Source organism: Brassica oleracea, unplaced genomic scaffold (genome assembly GCF_000695525.1).
Source record: "Brassica oleracea var. oleracea cultivar TO1000 unplaced genomic scaffold, BOL UnpScaffold00969, whole genome shotgun sequence".
In the NCBI taxonomy this organism is placed as follows: domain Eukaryota; kingdom Viridiplantae; phylum Streptophyta; class Magnoliopsida; order Brassicales; family Brassicaceae; genus Brassica; species Brassica oleracea.
In genome coordinates, this window is record NW_013617558.1 from 29,857 (window position 1) to 35,254 (window position 5,398).

Sequence of the window (5,398 nt, forward strand, 5' to 3'; positions counted from 1 at the left end):
TTAGTTCAAAACTTTTATCAAAAAAAATTATTCAAAGTAAATTTTGAAACTAAATATTTATTTATTCAATATGGTTTATAGTTTAATTTAGAATGATATATATATATATATTTTAAATCTTAATGATTAATTAAATTAGACTTTTACTTATATGATTTTGTAATCATTTGTATTTTGTCATAACAAAAATTTTAAACCATGGATCGAAAAATTTGAATTTGAGACTTTTAACAGTTTTAGTAATTTATAGTCATTTTTTAAAATTCAAAATATAAAATATACAGAAAAATGTAAATTTTTATAATATGGTTATTGTGTTTTTTTAAAAAATATTTTAATAGTTTTAAATTAAAAAAATTTGATAGAAGATACATTTTTTTATCAGATCTTTATTATTCAAAATCATTAATTGTCATATATATTTTACCCACATTAGGCAATTTCGTAATCTTTATTTAAGGAAATAATAAATGACATTAATAATGAATTTATGATTAGTTTAATAAAAACCTTATTATATAATTAGATGGAAGCTTATTATATAATTAGATGGACCAATCTATTTCTCTAATAATTCTAAGAATCATCCTATTGATGACATGTGGCTACAAAAAAAAGTCGTAATGTTTCACAAATAATATATAGGAGATTAATATAATTGTCATCATGCGAATGTGTCACCACAATAGTTCTTCTCACATTCTTACACTTTAAAGATCCATGTTTTACTAAATTAATTATAAGATATACCATTCAATATCACATTCCCTTATATATTATTATCGTCTAATTTTATTGATTAGAGATTATAAATTAAACAATAAACATGTTAATATGAAAAACCTCATGTTACAAAACAAAACTCACGTAACTCTACAACTTTTGTGTGACCATTACATAATAGAAATAAGAGCTCATCAAAATAGAGTATTATAGCATGTAAATCAAAAGCATCATGGAGAATTAAATTTTAACAATAACCACATATAACATTTATCTCATCAAAAATTCTCTTATTCAAGAAGTATTAATCGTCTTTAAGAAATACTAGAACTTTTCCCGGGCTACGCCCAGGTTTATTTTCATAATTTTTGTTTTATTTTTAAAATATTATGTTCTTATATAAATATATAGTATATATTGGAACTATGATAAATATACATTACTAAAATAATTATAACTTATTAGAATGCAAAACGTAAATAATGATAAAATACATTATTTAAAACATTGCCATAGTAAAAAATAGGTTAAAAATTTAATCATTTAAAATTTTGGTTTCCTAACTCCTCTGTTCGTTCTATATTGCTGATTCGTATTGTATAATTAGTGGTTAAGTGTTTAAGCTTTTACCAAGAAAACTAATCTTTCTAGAAGTAGTATACATGAAAAATAAAGTGGGGTTGTTGAAAATTTTCTTCGAATTTTAAAAATGTTGGATATAATAAATATGTTTTGTAGATACCTCGATATAAAGTAAACAATTAATTTCTTATTTTTTTTGAAATTTCAGAACTGTTGAGAAAAATACTATAGTTTTCGAAGGTGATTGGTAAGTACTACTCTGAATGATTTCCACACTTTTTTTTCCACATCTACTTTAATTTAACCATGCTCTAAGAAAATAATTTAAAGATACAACTCAAAAGTTAAATTAAAAATTATATTGGTTTTGAAAATCAATTTTTTTCTTAAATTTTATATTTAGTTATTTGAAAGTTTTTTTGAGCAAAGTTATTTGAAAGTTATTGATATAAATCTATATCAATAGATTATATAGCTACAATAGAAAGACTTACATTTTATATTCTAAAGCAAAGTAATTAAATCTATAGCTTCTACCAATCAAACACTTAATGAGGTTCTTATGTTATGAAGACTAAATATATCTACTAAATATTATTTTCTATATGTCGTTCTCTGCTAAATCTCATTTTCTTAAATGTTATTAGTTTTCATGAGGTTCCTATTTTCCAACATCGATTTTCCAAGAATGAAAATAAAAGACATTATAGATATTAGATACAAAGCGTTGGTTATGGCATGATTAGTCCTGGTCTCTTAGCCAGAGTTCTTAATTCATGATTTGATATTTTTTTGTGTTTTTTAACACTTTTCGGGTAAGAGACGGCTCTTCTATCTCTTATTTAAGAGACGGTTTTTAGATTTTTTAGTTAAAATCTAAAAAAAACTAAAATTAATGATGGTCTTATATATTTTTGTATCCTGATACGTGAATTCTCCCCATTAAGGAAAAAATACATGTTAAGAAATATCTTGTATGGTACAATCGCAATAGATTATTAAATATAAATCGAAATAATATTTTTGTTAAAAATAATAATTAAGATTTGGGTTGTGATTTTGCATCTAGTTAGTTTTTTTGTATTAAAATAATACAAATGTTTGTAAGATACTTAAAACAACCAAAATAGGACAATGTGCCTTCTAATGTATGATATATATTAAATTGTTCATATACAAACGCTCATATTACATATTTAAATGTTATTAAATTAGGGGATTTCTAATTTTACCATAAGTTTGATACACTTTCTAATTTTTTTTGTTAAAAATAACAATTTTCATAATTAACTTAAATCTATGATAAAAAATAAGACTAAACTAAATTCTCCTAATTAACTCCAATGATACACAAAAATAACATTAATTTATAATCCACTATCTATAACTCTATTATAGAGTGAACCATTGGAGCAAATCCAACTCTATAATAGACTTACTCTATTTTAAAGTGAATTATAAGTATTGGCTTAGTACTTTGGAAGGTATCGATGGATTACTGGGGGTGAGGAATGTAAGGGCTAGTCTTTCGCCTCTTCATGCGGAGATGGAAGCACTTTTATGGGCAATGGAATGCATGAGGAACTTACGTCAATCAGGTTACGTTTGCAACAGATTGTTCTCAATTGGTGAAGATGGTTTCGGAACCAGAAGAATGACCAGCTTTTGCAACATATTTGGAAGATATCAAGACCCTGAAAGAGAGTTTCACCCGATCAGAAATCATCTATGTACCACAGACGCAAAATTTAAAGACGGATAGTCTAGCACGCAGTGCTTTGGAGCAAATCCAACTCTATAATAGACTTACTCTATTTTAGAGTGAATTATAGTTTATTTTTTTGTGTTATCATTGAAAATGGTCTAAATACTTAAGAATCATTTATAAAACATTTATAGAAGTTTTGTGATGAAATAAATACAAAATACAAAATCAGTCAGAAAGAAGTGTTAGGAGTCATTATATTATGAAACAAAAGGATATGGCTACTGCCTACTGGCATTGAGTTGCAAATAACCAATAGAATAATGAATAATATAGTAGAAGTCGTTAAGAAAATTAAAAAATTAAAAATTGAACAAAAAGAAAGCAAGTAAAACTTTTAGTATACAGAACACTCGATAATAATTGATGAATCAGGAATACAATCACTATTACCTCTGTTTCCTTGTTTGATCTAAAGAAAAATGTGAAATCTAAGATCGTTTTGTCTCTTTAGCTAAACAGTTCCAGAACTCCACCGATTCTAGACCAGCGTGATGCCCAATTGTGGTTCCAAAACCTAGAGTTCCTGAGATTCTGAAAAAGTGATAAAATGTAAGACGAAGCCTCTGAGCTGTGACCACCAGCCATCCATAACACGCAACAGCAGATTCTGCAATTAGAAAGGTCTCATTTGTGTCTCAATCTAAAGATCCGAGTCTGAGATATGTGATAAAAGGAGATGATTTGATAAAGGAAGGATGTATAATGATTCTTACAGCTTCTAGAAAAGGACCATGTCTTGTCTTTCTGATTTGTTATGTGTATTCGCAGAGCTCAACATATAGATGGACTGCTCTGTTCTTGGTCTTGTTCTTCTTGATCTTATCTTCCACTATAGCTCCTCTTTAATTAATCTGAGAAACATTAAAAACAAAAATAAAACAGGCAATGAAGTTGAATTTCGTTTTGGGTCTTAGTGGCTCGATCCGATAGCTCTTAAACTTGCCTACATTATTAAGCGGCATTCCTCTAGCAGATAGCAGCAACAGAGAGCAGCGAGACTGATTCATCAAGACACACACCACAACAAAAAAACGATTTGGTTAGCTGAGTCACTTCACTGTAACGTAACATGATATAAAGAGGACTACTTTTATCTAACATGATATGTGATTCTATCAACCCGATTAATCAAACACAATCACTCAATCTGTGAGAATAAAAGTTTATCAAATGCTTACATTAGCACCAAAACGACCTCCAAATGAAACAAAATCAGAACTGACATGGAAGCCTAACTTTCAAGGCGGAGCCGTAGATTCTGTAACTAAAATCTACCTAGTATTCTGCAACTACGAAATGTTTTGAGCAGTATTAGTGGAGTTGACGTGTATATATATATATATATGGTTTAGAGGGGAAGTGGAATAGTAATTCGTGGAGTTGTTGTCTTCGATTTGATGAATGCAAAAATAGATGTATTAGTGGGAGGAGGAGAAGTTGAATGGTGATTTACAACTGAAAGGGAAGCTGAAAGGCGATGAAGATGAATGAAGAAGTGGAAAAGGCCAAAATCGTTAATCTTACCGCGACAAAAGCTGAAGAGAGAGATACTTTAGGAGATGGGACAGATGGCTTTTTCCTATTGGTTGAAATTTTAATCCTATGTGACATAGCTCTCCTTTGAATATTTAACTTTTAGTATAATATAGATTAACCTCACATTATTAAACAACTAGGGGTGTGCCGGCTAATAATAAATTTTATAATTTTAAAATTTTTTGGTATTTTAGTAATTAAAGAAAAAATCTAGCACACATATGAAGATATTTTACTGTATTTAGTTTCTGCATTATTGGTTTTGAAATTATTTTAAAATAATCAAAATTTGAATATATCTGTAAAATATTTTAGTTTTTTTAATTTAAAATGGATTTTGTGACCTTTTTATTAATCTTCGTTGTTTTTGACAAATTTTTAATAATTGGATACTATGTTCCTAACTTTTGGAAGGATATACACATAGAAATTAAGCTCTGGCGTATCATTTAACTCACTATTATCCTTTCAAATTTTAAAAGTGGATTTGTTTTATGACAATGCTTATGAAATGCAGTATAAACAAAGTAAAATTATCAACCACATGTACTGTGATCCAAAATACTACAATATCGGCAAAACCTGCATTAGAATCGAGACTAATATAAATAATATTTTATTTGTTTTATTTGTCAGAACATAATTTCCAACAACATGTACATGTGTGATTTCGTTGACAAAAAAAAAATACATGTGTGATTTAATATATTATAATTTCATTGTGCTGAATTTTATTATATTTGTGCTATGAACATTTGTATTTTGATCTGCGGATAACGGATTTCAAAT

The 5,398-nt window shown here is 27.5% G+C and overlaps 1 long non-coding RNA gene across 1 annotated transcript; it reads left to right on the top strand.

Annotated features, from left to right (window-relative positions):
• The first annotated feature begins 1,513 nt into the window (after positions 1-1,513).
• Positions 1,514-3,986, top strand: LOC106320591. Its single transcript, XR_001265869.1, has 2 exons — positions 1,514-1,552; positions 3,525-3,986. It is a non-coding gene; the product is annotated as an uncharacterized LOC106320591 (long non-coding RNA).
• The last annotated feature ends 1,412 nt before the right edge of the window (positions 3,987-5,398 follow it).